Genomic DNA, 24,145 nt, shown 5'->3' on the forward strand with positions numbered 1-24,145 from the left:
GATACAGTCTCACCGATTTCTTAAATCAGCTCACAGCTGTATTTTAGTTCCACCTTCTTTTTATTGGATGTTTGGAAGTATCCTTCCATTTCCATTGGAATCCACAAGGAAATATTTCACAAATGAAAAGTAGACATTGTCATCACACAATTTATTCCTTGTCACATTGTATACACATGCATTTTATAAACAAAGAAAGGTGTGGCAGTGCAGCTATTTCTAGACATTATGGGGGTTATTATGACCCCGGCGGTAAAATGGAGAAAAGTACTGCCAACCACAAATGTACCACACCGTCTGCCACAGCGGTAATGACCGCCTGGCTGGAGACTTCATTCTCCAGCCCGGCGGCCGTCACTAGCCCGCCTGCGGGATTATGACTCCATCTACCGCCATGGTTTTTGTGGCTTCCTTACTGCTACAAAAACCATGGCGGTAGGCACTATCAGTGACAGGGAAACCCTTCCCTGTCACTGATAGGGTCTTCCCTGCCCCCCTCCCGCTCCCCGTGCTTCCCCCACACCCCTACACTCTCCAGACCCCCCTTCATTCATGCACCTTCATTCACACACGCATTCACACACTCATTCTCACATTCAAGCACGCATTCAGCCATCCATTCACACACATCCACAAACACTTACAAACATACAAGCATACACACATACACACAGCACAACATACACACACTCACACATCCATACATGCACACACACACACACACACAACACACACCCGCATTCACGCACGCACAGACATACACACACACCCACACACACAGAAAACCCCCACCCCCTCCCCTGTCAGAGCACCTGACTTACCTTTTGTGAGGGGGTCCTCTGGCAAGAGACGGGACGGGCACTGCTGCCAGCAGCAGCGTCCATCAGCAGAACACCAATAGGTCGTATCATGTGTCATGATACGGTCTGCAGCGGTCTAATGGCATGGCACTGCTGCTGGCATCATCGCCACCTTACCGCCATCCGCCGGCATGGCCACAGCCGGATTTCCGCCATCATTCTGGGGGAATTCCAGCTGTGGTCCTAAACTGGCTGACGGCTGGTAGCCACGGCAATGGTCTTTTGGCGGCTGTAGCCGCAGCAGTAGGTGGTTTATACCACCAATGTTATAATGACGGCCTATAGGATCAACCTAAAAACCAGTTTTCAGGGGGACTACAGAGAGGGGTTTTGGCTTTGCTCAAACATGGTGGACAGGAGTACACATTTTGATTGGGCAGAAGTTGTGCGAGTTTACAGAGAAAGTGCTGACCATCCAAGAACTGTAATAAATTGTTTATCAGGTTGCATGAGCCAGGGATCTTTATCAAATTTAGCTTACAACAGAGTTTGACCAGTAGGTTAGAGACATGGAACAGCAATACAACGTTTATCGTGGATAATTGGATAATTATGGTGTTTGTTCTTCTCTGGCAAAGCACAAATGGGAGTAGGACAGTGAGGAGTAATGTACCTTTACTATTCAACACTACTCTTCCCTGAACCCTAAGAACTCCTTTTAACCCCTTGATGCTACCCTTCCATGAAACCTACAGACTCCCATTTATCTGTTTATGCTACTCCCTCTTGAGCCCAAAAACCTCTAACTAGTCCTTATTGCTACTTCAATGAACCTAAAAACACTCACTACTCGTTAATACTATCTTTCTGCAAATGTTATTTGACCAATGCTACAGCTTAACACTACTCTTCTCTGACCCCTAGAAACCATACGTACCCCTTCCCTTCTCAGGGCCCCAAAAAACCTTTACTGACCCTTAACGCTACCCTTCCATGATCTCTGAAAACCCTTACTAGTCCATAACTCTACCTATCCTATCCATAAAAAGCCTTTTCTACCCCTTCACTCTACCCTTCCATTAACCCTAAAAATCATTACTACCAATCAATGGTACACACCCCTGAACCTTAAAAACACCTTACTACCCCTTACTGCTGCGGTTCCCTAACACAGAGAATCTTACTATCACTTAAAGCTACACATCACTGGACCCTAAAAGCCACTTACTACTCCTTAACTCTCTTTTTATGCTACTGTTTCCTAAATGTCTTTATGCTAACCTTTCCTGGACCTTAATAAACCTTGCTGTACCCTTAATGCTAGCCTTCCCTCAGTGATACACAACCATTAATGATTCACTTTCATGGACCCAACAAACTCCTTACTATCCCTTGGTGCTACCAATGCTTGAAACCTGAAAACACTTACTACCCTGAATGCCACCTTCCTTGAACCCTAAAACCTCTCTTTTTTCTCCTAACTCTAAAATTCCCTGAACACTAAAAACGGATTACCTCTTAGCTGAAAAAAAGTCCCATCACTTCCTTTTAAAGCTACCCTTTCCTGTGGCTCTACAAACCGATGTCTATCCTTCAACACTACCCTTCCACACTACCCTTCCCTGCATGCTAAAACTTCACCACTACCCCTTAAAGCACACCCTCCCCTGAACCTAAAAACCACTTACTATCCCTTGATGCTGCTCTTCCCCAAAGCCCCACAATACCCATTACCGCTACCATTCCCTGAGCTCTACAAACCCTTTACTTCCCATAATGTAATCCATCCCTCAAATCTAAAAACCTCTAACATGCCATTAACGCAGCCCTTTCCTTAAATCCTAAAACCCCCATACTACTACTTAACAGCACCCATAATTGAACCCTAAGACCCTTACTACCTCTTAATGCTACCCTTTCCCGAACCCTCAAAACTCTTTATTACCCATTAAAGCTGCCCTTCCCTGAACCATAAAACATTTCACTACATCATACATCTACCCTTCCCCAAACCCCACATTTTTTTAACCTATTAATGCTACCATTCCACGAACCTGAAAAAACCCTTATTACCCCTTAATGCTATCCATCCCTGAAGCCTAAAAATCCCAAACTAGCACTTAACGCTACACTTTCCTGAAACCACATATCCCCTTACTGCTCTTTAATGCAAGCCTTCCCTGAACCCTAATAATCCCTTAATACCCCTTAATGCTACCTTCCATGAATCCTAAAAAACCCTTACTACTCCTTAATTCTACCCACCCCTGAACCCTAGAAACTGCTTAGTACCACTTACCACTGCCCTTTACAGAACCTTAAAATGCTTTCCTAACCCTTAATGTTACCTTCACTCAACCCTAAAAACCAATTGCTCCTGCCTAAAGCTGTCCTTCCCTGAACCCAAAAAACTCCTTACTACCACTTAACAATACCCTTCCCTGAACCTGACAAACCTGTTAAGGCTATCCTTCCCTGAACCCTACATATCTCTTACTGTCCTTAACTGCTACCCATCCCTGAACCCTAAAAACCATATCTACCCCTTAACACTAAAGTTCCCTAAATCTAAATCCCTTCACTACCCCTTATTGGTACCTATCCCTCAACACAAATAACACTTACTACTGTTTACTGCTACCCATTCCTGAACCCTAAAAAGCTTTTACTAGCTTTTAATGCTATTGTTTCATGAACCCTAAAAGTACCTTAATTCCTCTTGATGCTACTCTTTCCTGAACCCTACAAACTCTGTACTACCCCTAAACACTACCCTTCACAGAACCTTAAGATGCTTTACTAGCCCTTAATGTTACCTTCACTAAACCCTATAAACCCATTTCTCCTGCCTAAAACTGTCCTTTCCTCAACCCTAAAAACGTCTTACTACCCCTTAACAATACCCTTCCCTGAACCTGATAAACCTCCTAATGCTATCTTTCCCTGAACCCTACATATCTCTTACTATCCTGTATTGCTACCCATCCCTGAACCCTAAAAACCATAACTGCCCCTTAAAGCTAAAGTTCCTTAATCCTAAATCCCTTCATTACCCCTTAATGGTACTCATCCCTGAGCACTAATGACATGTTCTACTGTATAATGCGACCCTAAAAAGATGTTACTACCTTTTAATGCTATCAGTTCCTGAATCCTAAGAGCCCCTTAATTCCTCCTGCTGCTAATCTTTCCTAAAACCTACAAAATCCTTACTACCCCTTAACACTCTCAGGTACTCTGCTTGTTGAAAGCAGAATTGTAAGGGTGAAATACTGAGAATAAGTTCCTGCCAATTCCTCATTCCTAAGGTGACCCTCAGGATCCCACCTGTGAACCCTGTTATTTCTACTGCCACCCCTCTCCTTGCAGTTTTCAGTGTCCCCAGTATCGAGCACTCTGGGGAGGATTAGCGGGTGATATCAGAAACCTTGTCATAAGGCCCTTAGTAACATCAAGTAACACAGAAAATCTTACCTCTTTAAAGAGTTAGAAGAACATGTGAGGCCATCAGTGTGTACATTCTGCTGTCCATATACAGTGGAGCTGGGCTGCATTGCCATATGGGAGAAATGGGCACCGCCCCACTAATGAAGTCATTTACAGAATACTGGATGTTTTTGTAAAGAAATGGCTCCCTGTTGCAGTTACCCCCCACTTTTTGCCTGATACTGATGCTGACTTGACTGAGAAGTGTGCTGGGACCCTGCTAACCAGGCCCCAGCACCAGTGTTCTTTCACCTAAAATGTACCATTGATCCCACAATTGGCACACCCTGGCATCCAGATAAGTCCCTTGTAACTGGTACCTCTGGTACCAAGGGCCCTGATGCCAGGGAAGGTCTCTAAGGGCTGCAGCATGCATTATGCCACCCTAGAGACCCCTCACTCAGCACAGCCACACTGCTTACAAGCCTGTGTGTGCTAGTGAGAACAAAATGAGTAAGTCGACATGGCACTCCCCTCAGGGTGCCATGCCAGCCTCTCACTGCCTATGCAGTATAGATAAGACACCCCTCTAGCAGGCCTTACAGCCCTAAGGCAGGGTGCACTATACCATAGGTGAGGGTACCAGTGCATGAGCACTGTGCCCCTACAGTGTCTAAGCAAAACCTTAGACATTGTAAGTGCAGGGTAGCCATAAGAGTATATGGTCTGGGAGTCTGTTTTACACGAACTCCACAGCACCATAATGGCTACACTGAAAACTGGGAAGTTTGGTATCAAACTTCTCAGCACAATAAATGCACACTGATGCCAGTGTACATTTGATTGTAAAATACACCACAGAGGGCACCTTAGAGGTGCCCCCTGAAACTTAACCAACTATCTGTGTAGGCTGACTAGTTCCAGCAGCCTGCCACACTAGAGACATGTTGCTGGCCCCATGGGGAGAGTGCCTTTGTCACTCTGAGGCCAGTAACAAAGCCTGCACTGGGTGGAGATGCTAACACCTCCCCCAGGCAGGAGCTGTAACACCTGGCGGTGAGCCTCAAAGGCTCACCCCTTTGTCACAGCCCAGCAGGGCACTCCAGCTTAGTGGAGTTGCCCGCCCCCTCCGGCCACGGCCCCCACTTTTGGCGGCAAGGCTGGAGGGAACAAAGAAAGCAACAAGGAGGAGTCACTGGCCAGTCAGGACAGCCCCTAAGGTGTCCTGAGCTGAGGTGACTCTGACTTTTAGCAATCCTCCATCTTGCAGATGGAGGATTCCCCCAATAGGGTTAGGATTGTGACCCCCTCCCCTTGGGAGGAGGCACAAAGAGGGTGTACCCACCCTCAGGGCTAGTAGCCATTGGCTACTAACCCCCCAGACCTAAACACGCCCTTAAATTTAGTATTTAAGGGCTACCCTGAACCCTAGAAAATTAGATTCCTGCAACTACAAGAAGAAGGACTGCCTAGCTGAAAACCCCTGCAGAGGAAGACCAGAAGACGACTACTGCCTTGGCTCCAGAAACTCACCGGCCTGTCTCCTGCCTTCCAAAGATCCTGCTCCAGCGACGCCTTCCAAAGGGACCAGCGACCTCGACATCCTCTGAGGACTGCCCCTGCTTCGAAAAGACAAGAAACTCCCGAGGACAGCGGACCTGCTCCAAGAAAGGCTGCAACTTTGTTTCCAGCAGCCTTGAAAGAACCCTGCAAGCTCCCCGCAAGAAGCGTGAGACTTGCAACACTGCACCCGGCGACCCCGACTCGGCTGGTGGAGATCCAACACCTCAGGAGGGACCCCAGGACTACTCTGATACTGTGAGTACCAAAACCTGTCCCCCCTGAGCCCCCACAGCGCCGCCTGCAGAGGGAATCCCGAGGCTTCCCCTGACCGCGACTCTTTGAATCCAAAGTCCCGACGCCTGGGAGAGACCCTGCACCGCAGCCCCCAGGACCTGAAGGACCGGACTTTCACTGGAGAAGTGACCCCCAGGAGTCCCTCTCCCTTGCCCAAGTGGAGGTTTCCCCGAGGAACCCCCCCCTTGCCTGCCTGCAGCGCTGAAGAGATCCCGAGATCTCTCATAGACTAACATTGCGAACCCGACGCTTGTTTCTACACTGCACCCGGCCGCCCCCGCGCTGCTGAGGGTGAAATTTCTGTGTGGGCTTGTGTCCCCCCCGGTGCCCTACAAAACCCCCCTGGTCTGCCCTCCGAAGACGCGGGTACTTACCTGCAAGCAGACCGGAACCGGGGCACCCCCTTCTCTCCATTCTAGCCTATGTGTTTTGGGCACCACTTTGAACTCTGCACCTGACCGGCCCTGAGCTGCTGGTGTGGTGACTTTGGGGTTGCTCTGAACCCCCAACGGTGGGCTACCTTGGACCAAGAACTGAACCCTGTAAGTGTCTTACTTACCTGGTAAAACTAACAAAAACTTACCTCCCCCAGGAACTGTGAAAATTGCACTGTGTCCACTTTTAAAACAGCTATTTGTCAATAACTTGAAAAGTATACATGCAATTTTTATGATTTAAAGTTCCTAAAGTACTTACCTGCAATACCTTTCGAATGAGATATTACATGTAGAATTTGAACCTGTGGTTCTTAAAATAAACTAAGAAAAGATATTTTTCTATACAAAAACCTATTGGCTGGATTTGACTCTGAGTGTGTGTACCTCATTTATTGCCTATGTGTATGTACAACAAATGCTTAACACTACTCCTTGGATAAGCCTACTGCTCGACCACACTACCACAAAATAGAGCATTAGTATTATCTATTTTTACCACTATTTTACCTCTAAGGGGAACCCTTGGACTCTGTGCATGCTATTCCTTACTTTGAAATAGCACATACAGAGCCAACTTCCTACATTGGTGGATCAGCGGTGGGGTACAAGACTTTGCATTTGCTGGACTACTCAGCCAATACCTGATCACACGACAAATTCCAAAATTGTCATTAGAAATTGATTTTTGCAATTTGAAAAGTTTTCTAAATTCTTAAAAGACCTGCTAGGGCCTTGTGTTAGATCCTGTTTAGCATTTCTTTTAGAGTTTAAAAGTTTGTAAAAGTTTGAATTAGATTCTAGAACCAGTTGTAGATTCTTAAAAAGTATTCCAACTTTTAGAAGCAAAATGTCTAGCACAGATGTGACTGTGGTGGAACTCGACACCACACCTTACCTCCATCTTAAGATGAGGGAGCTAAGGTCACTCTGTAAAATAAAGAAAATAACAATGGGCCCCAAACCTACCAAAATACAGCTCCAGGAGCTTTTGGCAGAGTTTGAAAAGGCCAACCCCTCTGAGGGTGGCAACTCAGAGGAAGAGGATAGTGACCAGGAGGAAAATTCCCCCCTACCAGTCCTATCTAGGGAGAACAGGGTCCCTCAAACCCTGACTCCAAAAATAATAGTCAGAGATGCTGGTTCCCTCACAGGAGAGACCAACACCTCTGAAATCACTGAGGATAACTCCAGTGAAGATGACCCCCTGTTAGCCAGGATGGTCAAAAGATTGGCTTTGGAAAAGCAGCTCCTAGCCATAGAAAGGGAAAGAAAAGAGATGGGCCTAGGTCCCATCGATGGTGGCAGCAACTTAAATAGGGTCAGAGATTCTCCTGACATCCTAAAAATCCCCAAAGGGATTGTAACAAAATATGAAGATGGTGATGACATCACCAAATGGTTCACAGCTTTTGAGAGGGCTTGTGTAACCAGAAAAGTAAACAGATCTCACTGGGGTGCTCTCCTTTGGGAAATGTTCACTGGAAAGTGTAGGGATAGACTCCTCACACTCTCTGGAAAAGATGCAGAATCTTATGACCTCATGAAGGGTACCCTGATTGAGGGCTTTGGATTCTCCACTGAGGAGTATAGAATTAGATTCAGGGGGGCTCAAAAATCCTCGAGCCAGACCTGGGTTGATTTTGTAGACTACTCAGTAAAAACACTAGATGGTTGGTTAACTGGAAATGAAGTGTGTGACTATGTTGGGCTTTATAATTTGTTTATGAAAGAGCACATTTTAAGTAACTGCTTCAATGAAAAGTTGCATCAGTATCTGGTAGACCTAGGTCCAATTTCTCCCCAAGAATTGGGAAAGAAGGCAGACCACTGGGTCAAGACTAGGGTAACCAAAACTTCCACTGGGGGTGACCAAAAGAAAGGGGTTACAAAAACTCCCCAGGAGAAAGTGGGTGACCCTAGAAACAAAGAAAAAGAGTCCCATGTAGGCCCCCAAAAACCAGAACAGGTGGGTGGGCCCCAAGACACAACCCAAAACAAAGGTGGGTACCAGGGTAAGAACTGGGATGCCACTAAGGCATGGTGCCACAACTGTAAACAGTCTGGGCACCACACCAAGGACACTTCTTGTCCCAAAAACAAACCCCAGAACAAAATTCCAGGGGTAACCAGTGTAGCCATGGGAGATGACTCCTCAGATGAGGAGGTCTTCATAGCCTTCAACTGGAAACAGGGCCCAACAGGTGAGTTGGAGATTCCAGAGGGAAGTAGACACTTCCACCACCTACTGGTGAATGGAATCCCAACCACTGCCCTGAGAGACACTTGTGCCAGTCACACTATTGTGCATGACAGGCTGGTACTCTCAAACCAGTACATCCCAGGTGAGATGGCCAGAGTAAGAGTTAGCCCAGACAGGGTCACTAATAGGCCTGTGGCTCTTGTGCCCATAGAAGTGGGTGGAACTTTTAGCTGGAGAAGGGTGGTAGTCAGTACAGACCTCACCCTTGATTGTCTCCTTGGAAATGACTACCCAGAGGTTAGTCAGAGCCTAAGAGAAGAACTGGTCCAGGGCCAGTCCTCTCCCAAGGATTCTGGAGTGCCTGCCTCTGCAGTAAATGCAAGTAGGCCCCAGAAGAAAAAGAAAAGGAAACAGAGTAGGAAAGGGGGACAACCTTTAGCCAAGGTTCCAGCAAGCCAAGGAGATTCTGCTCCAGTAGGGGAGAACTCCAAAAATGGCTCTGATAAAGTCCAACCTGACCCACAAGAAGTCCTGGCTAGTCAGGCAACTGTTAAGCCTGAGTGGGTGGCTCCTCAGCTAACAGAAGAAAGAGTGGAAGAAGGGTGTTTACTACAAGATGTGGTAACCCCCCACTCTAATACAGCAGACAGGCACCCTGAACCCAAAGAAGCCTGTAACTTAGCCCCTTCCCTTGTAGGTGAAGAGCTAAAGGTGTGGTTCTGGGCACTGACAGCTGTCAGTGGCCTCTGCTGGGTGTTAGCCTTTATGGCTGCACTATCCTTGGCATGGTGGTCTGACCCCATGCCAAATAACAAGTTAGGCCCCCTGACCCTGTTGGTCATGGTGGGGTTACTCCAGCTCTGGGTAACCTCTTTGGGTAAGCTAGGGGTGACCCTGGCTAAGATAAGATTAGCAGAGGTGGATACCTCTGACCTCAAAATAGAGAGAATGGGTAAAGACATAAAAAGCACAGACAAGAGGCAGTTCAGACTAGGTCCTATCACTGTGGAAGTGGGTCAGTTCCCCAGAGGGAATGACCTGAACAGGAGGATGTAAGGCAGAGTAGGCCCTGCAACAAACCAGCCATTTCCTCTACTCTTCCTCGCCTGACAGACTAGGAAGACTCTTCCAGCGTTGGGTGAGTCTCCTGGCCTGTGGGCTGGGGGGGGCTTGTGTAAAGAAATGGCTCCCTGTTGCAGTTACCCCCCACTTTTTGCCTGATACTGATGCTGACTTGACTGAGAAGTGTGCTGGGACCCTGCTAACCAGGCCCCAGCACCAGTGTTCTTTCACCTAAAATGTACCATTGATCCCACAATTGGCACACCCTGGCATCCAGATAAGTCCCTTGTAACTGGTACCTCTGGTACCAAGGGCCCTGATGCCAGGGAAGGTCTCTAAGGGCTGCAGCATGCATTATGCCACCCTAGAGACCCCTCACTCAGCACAGCCACACTGCTTACAAGCCTGTGTGTGCTAGTGAGAACAAAATGAGTAAGTCGACATGGCACTCCCCTCAGGGTGCCATGCCAGCCTCTCACTGCCTATGCAGTATAGATAAGACACCCCTCTAGCAGGCCTTACAGCCCTAAGGCAGGGTGCACTATACCATAGGTGAGGGTACCAGTGCATGAGCACTGTGCCCCTACAGTGTCTAAGCAAAACCTTAGACATTGTAAGTGCAGGGTAGCCATAAGAGTATATGGTCTGGGAGTCTGTTTTACACGAACTCCACAGCACCATAATGGCTACACTGAAAACTGGGAAGTTTGGTATCAAACTTCTCAGCACAATAAATGCACACTGATGCCAGTGTACATTTGATTGTAAAATACACCACAGAGGGCACCTTAGAGGTGCCCCCTGAAACTTAACCAACTATCTGTGTAGGCTGACTAGTTCCAGCAGCCTGCCACACTAGAGACATGTTGCTGGCCCCATGGGGAGAGTGCCTTTGTCACTCTGAGGCCAGTAACAAAGCCTGCACTGGGTGGAGATGCTAACACCTCCCCCAGGCAGGAGCTGTAACACCTGGCGGTGAGCCTCAAAGGCTCACCCCTTTGTCACAGCCCAGCAGGGCACTCCAGCTTAGTGGAGTTGCCCGCCCCCTCCGGCCACGGCCCCCACTTTTGGCGGCAAGGCTGGAGGGAACAAAGAAAGCAACAAGGAGGAGTCACTGGCCAGTCAGGACAGCCCCTAAGGTGTCCTGAGCTGAGGTGACTCTGACTTTTAGCAATCCTCCATCTTGCAGATGGAGGATTCCCCCAATAGGGTTAGGATTGTGGCCCCCTCCCCTTGGGAGGAGGCACAAAGAGGGTGTACCCACCCTCAGGGCTAGTAGCCATTGGCTACTAACCCCCCAGACCTAAACACGCCCTTAAATTTAGTATTTAAGGGCTACCCTGAACCCTAGAAAATTAGATTCCTGCAACTACAAGAAGAAGGACTGCCTAGCTGAAAACCCCTGCAGAGGAAGACCAGAAGACGACTACTGCCTTGGCTCCAGAAACTCACCGGCCTGTCTCCTGCCTTCCAAAGATCCTGCTCCAGCGACGCCTTCCAAAGGGACCAGCGACCTCGACATCCTCTGAGGACTGCCCCTGCTTCGAAAAGACAAGAAACTCCCGAGGACAGCGGACCTGCTCCAAGAAAGGCTGCAACTTTGTTTCCAGCAGCCTTGAAAGAACCCTGCAAGCTCCCCGCAAGAAGCGTGAGACTTGCAACACTGCACCCGGCGACCCCGACTCGGCTGGTGGAGATCCAACACCTCAGGAGGGACCCCAGGACTACTCTGATACTGTGAGTACCAAAACCTGTCCCCCCTGAGCCCCCACAGCGCCGCCTGCAGAGGGAATCCCGAGGCTTCCCCTGACCGCGACTCTTTGAATCCAAAGTCCCGACGCCTGGGAGAGACCCTGCACCCGCAGCCCCCAGGACCTGAAGGACCGGACTTTCACTGGAGAAGTGACCCCCAGGAGTCCCTCTCCCTTGCCCAAGTGGAGGTTTCCCCGAGGAACCCCCCCCTTGCCTGCCTGCAGCGCTGAAGAAATCCCGAGATCTCTCATAGACTAACATTGCGAACCCGACGCTTGTTTCTACACTGCACCCGGCCGCCCCCGCGCTGCTGAGGGTGAAATTTCTGTGTGGGCTTGTGTCCCCCCCGGTGCCCTACAAAACCCCCCTGGTCTGCCCTCCGAAGACGCGGGTACTTACCTGCAAGCAGACCGGAACCGGGGCACCCCCTTCTCTCCATTCTAGCCTATGTGTTTTGGGCACCACTTTGAACTCTGCACCTGACCGGCCCTGAGCTGCTGGTGTGGTGACTTTGGGGTTGCTCTGAACCCCCAACGGTGGGCTACCTTGGACCAAGAACTGAACCCTGTAAGTGTCTTACTTACCTGGTAAAACTAACAAAAACTTACCTCCCCCAGTAGCTGTGAAAATTGCACTGTGTCCACTTTTAAAACAGCTATTTGTCAATAACTTGAAAAGTATACATGCAATTTTTATGATTTAAAGTTCCTAAAGTACTTACCTGCAATACATTTCGAATGAGATATTACATGTAGAATTTGAACCTGTGGTTCTTTAAATAAACTAAGAAAATATATTTTTCTATACAAAAACCTATTGGCTGGATTTGTCTCTGAGTGTGTGTACCTCATTTATTGCCTATGTGTATGTACAACAAATGCTTAACACTACTCCTTGGATAAGCCTACTGCTCGACCACACTACCACAAAATAGAGCATTAGTATTATCTATTTTTACCACTATTTTACCTCTAAGGGGAACCCTTGGACTCTGTGCATGCTATTCCTTACTTTGAAATAGCACATACAGAGCCAACTTCCTACAGTTTTCTTCTATTATACCACAATTTGGTAATAGTCTTAGCACAACCATTTATTGGAACGTTAATGCCTATTTAAAAATACATTTGCAAGCATTGTTTCTGTCTCTTTTTCTGCGATTATTCATAAAGAATTAGCAACAGTTTTTTAATTGTGCTTTGGTATGAATAGGCACAGAAATCAATATTTTTGTCTTAATGCATTTATAGCACTAAATGCACTGAAAATCACTTTCCGAATATTTCACCAGATTTTCTTCAACTTTCTACATATTCCAGATAACCCTCAAAGTAGCATGTCCGTGAATCCCAAGATTCATCAAATATTAGGGTATTAGTATTTCAAATTTAGGATAATAATGGTCTTCTAGGTAAGGTAAATATTTCTTTATTGGTCTGGCTTGACAGATCAGTTGTCTGGATGACATATGGTTGTGCCATTCTTTAACATATGCACAGAGTGTATTTGGCTTGGCTCCGCCCAGAGGAGTATTACTCCCTAAAAGCATGCTATCAGCTGTCGAGGAATGACTCCACTTTCCATAAAAGTGCTTCCGATAGAATATACAAGGGATTATCCTAAATCTAAAAAATAAACTCAATAATATTGTTTGTCATATTCGGTTCTTTTTATCCTGTATACACTCACAGCAAGCGTATTTGTTGCTACTTTTTCCCATCATTGGGGAAGCCAGTAGGACAGGATTGAATGCAGTGATCAACATCTGTACATTCAATGAATGGAAACAGCATTTGTGAATGACTGTGCTTATATTGCTTGGTACATTAAAGCCAGACCCCTTGGATTTGCCAGTGCTTCTTCATTTCTTTTGTCAGCTTTCCATTGTGAAATTGAAAGCTATTAGCTTTGCCAATACGTGCTTGCCCCTTGTTACGCCTGGCACTGCCCATTGTCAGATCAGGACATTAACATTCTGGAAATGTATATAGTAGTTTGAGAAGCCACCATTATTAAGCCCAATGGCTCAATGAGCTGAATACTTTTCTCTGACAAATATTTTTTGAGGTCATGAGTTTGTATTTAAGAAAGACAGGGTCAGTCTGCCGCCCTTCTGACATCAGCAGATTAAGTACCATAAATGTGTGATAGTGAAATCTGTTGCTTACAGCGCTCAAAAATTGGGAGCTATAAAATGATTAATGTCATTGAATGAGATATATGTTATATCCTAGTTCCGGGTTGGGAGCGCGAGAAGGTGAGTGTTAGAATGTCTGGTGGTGTGTGCGCGAGGAGATGAATGAGAATGGTGAGCGAGAGGAGAATGGAGAGGAGTGGTAAATGACGGTTGGGAGAGAGACGGAGGTCGGGATGTTTTCGCTACGAAAGAACTGGATTTATGAATAAAGAAAGCGAGTTACCTTTGAAGTTGTGTCCTGGTTTCACATGCCTACGTTCTTACAATATAATTTGGAATGATATAAAAAGTTATGTTTTGGAAACTAATTAATAACTAGTGACTGTCTCTGTAAATTATAATTTTTACGATTGAAACGAAATACTTCAAACCACAGCATACCATCCAAGCAACAATTGGCCTCGTATGACAACTTCAGTCAGTCAACTTTTGTTTCATCAATTGCATGTTGCATTATGGGCAATGTTGTTTTGCGTTTTACATCATGAGCAGGGGATCCAGAAACCCAGCATTCAAAGTTCCAGGGAAGGCTGACGGTGTCAGGCATCACTTGGGGGCTGGGCATTCATGAGGTGTGCAGTGGAAGAGTGAAGCAACTTTACTTACAACGGAATTTATGGAGAACAAGGGACAGATCACTGCAGCCTGGTGGTGTGACGTAAAATGATGCCCCCCCTCAAGAATGTGAAGTGAGGCCCCTGGGTCTCCCATTCATCACAGATATTCACTGGAATTAGGGGTGAAATGGGCCGCCCCCAAAGGATTGGGGGGCACCTGAAAGGTGCTCCAGGGGGCAACGCAGCGACGCCTCCTCTGCTAAGGCGAAGGAGCGTGCCCCCGTCAGCAGTGGTAGCTGCAAAACCTTTACCAGGAAATTATAATAAACTGTGTTTAATATTGTTTTCTTGTAAAGGGGTGGGGCCACGGGCTCTGATGAGCACTGAGGGGGAGTGCACAGCATGTATATTTGCCCTGCCGTCTTGGGCCAAACGCACATGTGCACAGGGCTCTCTCTAAGCCGACACTGTGTTGCCGGGCTAGAGAGAGCATGCACAGGCTCCCAGTCTGCCTGGGAGCACCCTGGCTGGGCGCTCCCAGTCAATACTGATGCTGCTCTGAGCAGCCTCTGGATTGGCTTCAGGCATGGGAGCCTGTGCCTGCAGCAGAGGAGCGGTGCGGTGGTGTCGACAGCGGCAGCAACGATCCAGGTGAGTGTTTTAAAAAAAAGGTTTATTTAATTTTATTCCCTCCTCCTCCCCCTGCGCACCGCTTCACCCCTTTAGCGTGCCGTGTGCTGCGCCGGGGGCTACGTTATGGCCCTTCGGCAGCCAGGTCATTTGTGTTCACTAAGGCCTTATTTTAGCATGGGGGATAGTGCCCTGAATGGCGTCTAAGGCCCTACCTGTAGAGAGAGGCATTACACTGAGCTTTCAGTGGCCTTTCTGCTGATGGGTAGTCTGTACTGACCTCTTAAGGCCCTTATATTGATGTTATATTGGTCTGCCTTCAATGTGGTGTATTAGCAATGCTCTAAAACAGTTTTGTAAAGCTAAGCTGATATGCAGCTTGAAGCTAGCCACAATATGCAATGCTGCAATTTATAAATAATACACTAACAGTAACTATAATTACTAGGTATGGTGAGGTTGTATCTAGCTATTGTATTTTTTTCTGCAAATAGTGAGTGATTTAGGGAGACATTTACTAATATTTCACACAACTCAGCAAGGCAACCTGCTGTGTTGTATTGCACAAAAGTGGGAGAGAAGAAGTCTATGCTATCTACTAAGATATGGCACATTTCTGCTCTCTCCTACAGGTGGCACATTGTGTGGTGCCTAGCGCCAACATCTACAGCCTGGCACTATGATGTAAGGGTGCCTGCGTTGCAAGCAGGATTGCTTTTGGGCAGAAAGGTATCTTAAGAATTACTTTTTCTCTTTCTATGTGTGAAACAGAAAGCATCACACATAGAAAGAGGAAGTACTGAGGGTAAATAAAGATATTTTCGCCTCTGTTTGATAGGCACACCATTATGGAAGACACTCCGGTTTACAATTCTGTGTAAATCTGGGTTTGCTTTAAAATACATGGGAGGATGCATGGGAATCAGTCACGGCTCGCTCACCGCTGAAGGGGTGAGGCACGTGGTGCGCAGGGGCAGTGAGGGGGGTTACCAGGAGGACAGAGGGGGGATTAAATTAAAAAGAATGTAAAAAACACTTATCTGTGCTGCCGCAGCCTTTGTGACCACACTGCTCCTCTCCTCTTCTGACAGCCTGCAGGCACAGGGAGTCTGTGCAGGCTCTCTCCACAGACTTTGTTGCTGGGCTGGAGAAAGCCCTGTGTGCATGTGTGTTAGGCTGGTCCTAGACGGCCATCCAAACATACATGTGCTCTGAGTGGAATGCTGGGCACTCCGCCCATTGCTCGTCACCCCCATGGCACAACCCTCTTTCCCCATAAATGATAATAAACAAAGTTTATTATCGTTTTTGTGGAAAAGGCTTGCAGCTGCCATTGCTGGTGGGGTGGACGCTCCTCCCCCCTTATGCCTACCCAACGCAAAGTAGCACACTATGCTCTTTGTTCTGTTACCTTAGATTTACTAAACTGGGCACAGCCAAGCAAATTGACTTTGCGTGGCTTAGTAAATGTCAAAATGGATTTTGCAATGTGGCTGCTCCACAAAAGTGTGGCAACCCAATGCAAAATCATAGTAAATGTGGGCTTTAAAATTAGTCAGGGCAGAAGCTTTCCCATGGATTTCCAGTTCACCTGCCATAACAATGAGCTACCTGATGGTCTGTCCATCACTGAGACGCCAAGTAACAGCAAATGGCACCAGAGCCTATTTAGGGCAAGCCATTGATCACTCATTTATAACTGTCCTGGACTGCCATGCCAAGAATAACATTTTCCTTTTGTGCACGGAGACACCTCCTTGTCCTCAGGGACATTGATATTTTTGTTCTGCAGATAGAAACACCTATTATTGGAATTCATTCTGCAGAACTTAATAGAATGCCCACAGGGCCACACAAACCTGGTCGTCTGCTTAGCTTTTAGCAAAGATATCCATATTATACAGGTGCCACATTTCCTGGGGAGTGGAGGTGAGGCAAGTCACCCCCCTTCTCTTAAGTTTACAATAATGACTTAAACATTCACAGTACTTTCTGTGACAGACAGAGACCCCAGCACTAAAAATAAGGTGTATGTGATGTCATAGAAGAACGATTTCATGGAATACCATTACTTTAAAACCATTTATTCTTAACTGCTAATGCAAATTTTCAGAATGAATGGTATTTACCTTTTCATAGAAACCAATTCTCAGAAAGTCTTTTTGGTCAAAATTGACCTTTGAATGTTTATTTTATAAGCGTAAATGCAATGGTTGCAGGTCTTATTTTCAGAAACAATTTTGTTGGAGATATTTACTTCAGGGTACATAATTTCATATGTATATCTCAAATAATTACTTCAGAAGTTTTTAGTTCACTGACCCATCATCACCTGTAAACACCATCCATCGCTGACCCCTCAAAACCCCAAAACTCCATCATTTCCTATCCACTTAGCCCCTCATCAACCATAAACTACACTCATCCTTGAAGCCTAAAAACCCTTTCTACCCAGAAGAGCCAGCATCCCTGAACCATAACATCACTCACTACCCCTAACTACACCTGTTCCTGAACCCTAAAAAACCCTTCCTTTGCATACACCCCACCTATCCCATACCCCTTAAACATCTCAGCACACCCAAACTTCACCTAGCCCTGACCCTAAAAAACCCTCAATGCCCTTAAACACCAGCCATTCATGACCGATAAGAACTTCTCATCACCCTACACTACTTGTTCCTGAACCTTAAAAACTTCTTTGTACATCTAAACTCCACCCATCTCTGAATCCTCAAAACCCCTTACCACCCTATCCTCAACCCTAAAAACTCTTCACTACCCCAACTGCTACCCATAATTGAACCTTAAAAACCCTCACCAGCCCTCAACTCTTCCTATTTCTGAACCCTAAAACCCATTAAAAACCTTTACACTTCACCTATCCCTGAAAACACCTGACACACCACTCATCTGTGAACCTTAAACTTAAAAAACCCTCACCACCTCTACACTACACCCATCTCTGAACCCTAAATCCCCTTTTTTTGCCTGAATTCTAAATATTCCTGACCTCTAAAAATCCCTTATCGCTCTAAACATTACCCATCCATGAACCCAAAAACGCTACTGAAGTCCTAAATTCCACCCAAGGTTAATGCATTGTTGGAGTTTTCTTTAAAATTACCCTTGCTTCAGCATGTTTCCTTTTCGATTGTTTTTGTATTTCCCTAAAAGTGACTTTCCTTAAAATTGTTTTTCCATGTTTTGGTTCCCTCAAATGTGTTTTCTCTGTTTTCATTTTTACATACATTACTGAAAATACACATTCACTATACCCTGCTGTGCTAAAGAGGATTCAGTCCTATGGTCTTCTGGTTGCACACAGAGACATCTGCTGTGATCAAAGCAATCAGTAGATGTTTTGTAACATAAAGTAGAAGTAGTGAATTTCTCACTGATTAGGTTAACTTGTACTTATCTGTCATTTAAGGCGTGTGTTATTTTATATCTATTACCTGATGGAGAAAGATCAACAAAATAGTTACAGAATATTTTGTTCTTTTTAGCCATGCCTTTAATTCTGCCTCCCCTCTCATTGACCCCATTCACCTTCCACTCAGGATCAGAGTATCCATACCTTCTGTTTGATGCACTTTCACTGCTGCGTTTAATAGCTGTATAAACTCTGAGAAAGTGAGTGAGATTAGCATATGGTGTCCTGCCTTCCCTTACTGTGTACCTTTTTTAAATACATTTTGCCTATTAACCCTATGGTCTGTATCTATTTAACAAAGCATACTATTCATCTGTCACAAATGTACAAAAACACTGTCCTCTAGTTTAAAGGGGCTTGAGAAAAATAAATGAATGTAGTAAATGGCTCAATTACAGTAAGTATAACCAGGAAACCTGGGTTCAAATCCCCACTTCCCCACATGGCTGAATTGCACGATCTACCTCAAATCAATTTTCCCTCAATTTATCTCATGTGTCATAGTGACATTTGAGAACACTTTCGAATAATTCAGGTCACAATGGATGCTGTACAAAAACTTCACTTTTATATACTTTAAAAGCCTGTAATGTTCTACCATTCATAACAATAATATTGACCATGATGTATGGAACACCAGACAATCTGTTCACTTTGGTTACGCACGGCGTTATCAGCTGAAAGGGTGAACAAATGATTTAGAAACTTTCACTTCAAATAAATGGTAATGCAATGCTGTGCTTTCATGTACTAAATGTTAAAGAAACACTTTCTACATTGTAAAGCCTTCATCATTCTTAAATTTTTTTGTTGCATAATTTATATCCCAAATATTTTGAAGATTTTGTGTCAAATCACTGTTTTGGCAAAGCCTGACTGCAGAGCCATTTTAAGACCTGGACAGGGTGGGCAATTGCCCAGGGCTCAACCTTCCAAAGGGCCTGGCCCCTGCCTGCCCTCTCCACAAGCATGACTAATGGACCTTGCACCAGCAGAGCTTGACACTGTGGGTGGCTCTGCTTGTTCAACCACAACTATTATTTTGCTTGCCTCCCTGCTGAGACTACTTGCAAGGTTTGCAATACTTTACCATGCTCATTGCCGGCCCATCTTGTCTGATGTTAAGAACTGGTCCTCTCTGTTCTTATCTTCCTTATTTTTCCAGTTTCTAGCAATGAGCCTTTCAATCAATGCTACAGATCTCCCATCTGATATCAACTTCATCCTGCTCTTTAATTCTCAGTCTGGTCGTCTGAGCTCCCCGATGCACACTATAGTGCAGCAATCTGGGATTCTTCTGCTGTGAGACTACAGATAAGTTATGAGTATCTCAAATCCTGGCATTAAGGTCCTGATTACGATGTGACAGAGATCCTGCCCGCCGTTTTACAATTTCCATAGGATATAAATGAACTTGTAATAAGACGGGTGGGACATCCGTCATGTTTGTGACTGAGTATCCCATCCGCCAAGGTCGTAATCAGGCCCTAAGTGTGAGACTGTCATCCCCACACCATCTGATCTGCCTCATTATTTTATTTATGTTTAACATCTAGAGAAGGGTGAAATGAGACAGATGTTTTTGTTCAACTTGTTTAAACTAATTGAAGGTAAAAACGTCACTCACCCTAATGTTTCTCAAACTGTTTGTAATGAGCTTTAAAATGTTTAGAAACACAATCACAATTTTGATCTTGCTTTCTCTACAAGAAATATTGGGTAGACACTGTGCTCAAGGACATACATTTACTATTGAACAATGGCATAATGTGCCACCTGAATGTAGCACACCTAGAGGCAATCATCATAAATAAATGTACTAATAAAGTAGTGGGGTGTGGCCTTTCCTCATATGTGCCCCTAAATTTTGAGCCTCTGTCCTGAGTTTTTGTCCTGAATTTTGACCCTTTGTCCTGATTTTTTTATAGTCCTTCCCAGAATTTTCCTCCACGCCTGGTGGTCGCCCTACTCTAAAGGAACCCGCTAGGCTCACCCAGGCATTATGATGAATCTACTTGTATGGCTAAGAAGGAAAGAACAGAGCATCACTTTACAAACAAATATTAATTTTGTGTAAATTTAAGTAAAAGAACAGTAGTGCTTAAATATTCATTTTCAGAATGTGTGGCTGAAAAATGCAATCCAATTACGTCCTAGCAAGTGATAAAACTGATCATCAACCATTAGCGCTGCGACATTGATGCCCATCGTGCAAAATAATTTTTTCTTGTTATGCAAAGGATAAGCCACTTCTGCCCTTTCATGTTTTTTTGTATAATCTCCTAAGTGATAATGAATGCAGTGCAGCCTGGGTGAGGCAGTCTGATGCTTAGAAAGGACGCTGCAGCTGCAACCACTCTATCAGGACAACTTGTTGCCTTTGTTACGAGTAGCCCCATAATACGGATTATAGCCAGTCTAGTCCAAATAGGTAATTTGAGGCATACAGTAATAGTACATGCTGTATTTCCACATTGATTTTCAGGAAAAAATCCACCATAGCTAACCTGGAAAGCTAGGTAAAGGGTATTTTTATAATTTTAATTTAATTAAGTGACAGTATGAGGAAATCGTTGCTGTGACATGAATTTCAAGGTGTTATAGTTGTAATCCTATAGTGGTATTACCGCCAGAAAATACTGCGTGGAGAACTGAATCTTCAGAATTGAAGTTCTAGTAGACATGAAACGTCCTGTGACACTCCCCATACCATTAATATGTTCACTCATGTTATCTTTCAGAAGATCTCAGATAATCAAGTAGATGAAAGGCTAGGGCTCCGTGATGTCTTCTGTTGGATGCTCTGGATTTTGTTTAGACAATTTTCAACTCCAAGCCGAATAGTGGGGGAGAATTAAGGTCTATGGGCCTCATTCCGATTTCAGTGGATGATTTAAACTGTCTGCCGAAACTCCAATGGGGAGGTTGATGCCAATGTGGCTACCTCTCTGCCGGGCCCATTACGAATTTCCCGCCAGGTCGGCGGGCGGGAACCTGAGTTTCAACCAGCCGGCCTAGTGGGAAACACCAAACAGCTCTGTCTCGTAATCGAGCCTGCGGCAATGCTGTAGAGCTAAGGATGCACCAGCACCCTCGCAATGTTCAGTGTCTGCAAAGCACACTTATGTGAAGCACTCAAGTGTTCCTGACACCTTTCTTTGGCTGGTCGAAGTGTGGAGCTCACATATTTAGGTTTACATGCTCAGGTAACATATACACAGTAGTTGGTCTTAGAATTCACTGGTTGAATGCCTGAACTGTTAACCTTGCCCTGTGGACCTGCACTGATGCCATTGTCTTCAGACTCTACCGGCACCATTAACATATTCAGATATGTATTCACCATTTGCTAAATAAAATATATGTGCAAAAGGTATTCCAAGACAAATGGGGCCATCCACCCACAGAAGGTGGCACTCCACTTGGTCCTGGTCAGGGCACTGTGATGATCTAGTGAGCATGATGTAATACGTTCTTGGAATCCAAGTAAACAGGCACTAATTAAAAACAGAAATAAAGACTTGGGGTCATATTTACAAGCCACTTGCGCCACCGGTGCATCACCTTTTGTAACACACCAGTGGAGTGTAGGGCAGACCCATATCTATGAGGCTATGCAAATCTACTTAGCGTGGCATTTCATGGCCTTGTACATATGGTATAAGGCAATGCAGAGCATGTTGCTGTGTTGTCTTACACTGCATCATGGAGGCGTTCCATGGGCGTTGTGGTGGGTGTTCCCACATAACACCCATGGGCTTTGACGCATTCCCAGATTTACACAGATCTGTAAACCTGGGAATGCGCCAAAACTCTACGCCTACCAAGGGGAGGTGCAACAAAGGGAAATAACTTTATTTCTCCTTGTTTTTTCCTCTTTCTGTGTGCTGAATATTGCAGCACACATAAAAAGAGAAAAATGCCTCTGGGTTGTTTTTGTGCAGGAAGGCACTCCTTCCTGCACAAAAACAACCCTGCTAACAATGCAGACACCCTTGCACCGTGCAGCAGGGTGGCCTGCATTGGCGTAAGGCAGCTATTTGTGCACCCGTGCAGGGCGAAAGTACAGAAATCCACCGTATTTTGTAAATACAATGCAGTTCTACCCTTTCAAATTGGCTAGGGCAGCTCAGTAAAAAACTTGCGGCTCTGCCCTATGCCAATTCCTTGAAATATGCCACTGAGTTTTGTAGGGAAGCATGCAAATGTGGAAACTGATTGCAGACCAACTCCGGTAAATCCGCAAAGCACCAATACCACCAACGATAACTTAAAATAGCTTAACGTAGAGGAATCTGCCTAAAACATCACACTCTAGTTCTCCAGCACAGCATGTGATTCTAAATCAATGATGCTAAATGATGCTGATGCCATGTACCCTGATCAACAAATGAGCTTATTACAGGAGGTGTTGACATGGAAATTTACAACATGTTTTGATTTTGATTATACTCATGGCGATTTTTGTAAATGTGATTTTTGTGATTCTTTGTGAATTTCCCAGACATACACAGCAAGTTGGGAAAACTCCCCGCCTCAAATAATATTTGAGATCTGTCCATGATCCCTTTTACTAAAAAAGAACCTGTGTTCCTAAGCATCAAAGAAGCCAACTTTTCTGTTGTTAGGCAACTGAGTCGTCCTAACTTTTGACAAAGATGAAATAAAGGAAAGGTCCTGTTTGTGCTTGAGAATTAATCTAACAGTTCACCTCAGCAGGGCATTCTTGAGCCTGAAACCTGAGCCTTCAGATCCAATTCCTGTTATTTGCAGTACAAGAAAACCTGGCTCAATTATATGAGCCTTGATGGCTTCGAACCCCAAATTTCACTGATCGCCAAGTCACTTGAATTTACCGTGGACACTAAGGGGGTGATTCTAATTCTGGCGGGCGGCGGAGGGCGCCCGCCAGAATTCCGCCCCCATAATACCGCTCCGCGGTCAGAAGACCGCGGAGGGTATTATGAGTTTTTCCCTGGGCTGGCGGGCGGTCTCCAAAAGACCGCCCGCCAGCCCAGGGAAAAACTCCCTTCTCACTAGGATGCCGGCTCGTAATCGAGCCGGCGGAGTGGGAAGGTGCGACGGGTGCAGTAGCACCCGTCGGGTATTTCAGTGTCTGCAAGGCAGACACTGAAATACCTTGCGGGGCCCTCTTACGGGGGCCCCTGCCGTGCCCATGCCATTGGCATGGACACGGCAGGGGAACCCAGGGTCCCCGCGGCACCCCCTACCGCCATCCTGTTCCTGGCGGGCGAACCGCCAGGAACAGGATGGCGGTAGGGGGTGTCAGAATCCCCCATGGCGGCGCAGCAAGCGGTCAGAATGCCCTGCGGGGCACCGCCGGCCTGTCGGCGGTGCTCCCGCCGACCCTCGCCGCCGGGGTTAGAATCAGGGCCTAACTGTTTCTTCTAGAAAGTGACTTCAGAACCGCTCTCCAAGCCCTCATACTCTTGTTTCTGGATGGTAGTAGTGCCCTGATGCATGGCCTCTCAAACTTCACACTTGTACTCCTTAAGGGTGTCCCATGTGCTGCAACACTTCTCATATAGGGCATAATTATTTCATCACAGCCAGCATCCGCTTATCTTGCAGACAAGCTCACCACCTCTGTAGGTTTTGGGCACACTGCATCCAGGACACAACAAACTAAGAAGTGTAAACCAGAGAATAACACAAGAAATTAGGCCTTATCCCTCTAAGCACCCTGTATCTGGAACAACATACCTGTATCTATCAGAAGCTCCCCAAGGGTGCTCCAATTTAGGAAAGTGTTGAAGTTTCACCTCCTTAA

This window comes from Pleurodeles waltl, chromosome 2_1 (assembly GCF_031143425.1).
Source record: "Pleurodeles waltl isolate 20211129_DDA chromosome 2_1, aPleWal1.hap1.20221129, whole genome shotgun sequence".
NCBI lineage: Eukaryota > Metazoa > Chordata > Amphibia > Caudata > Salamandridae > Pleurodeles > Pleurodeles waltl.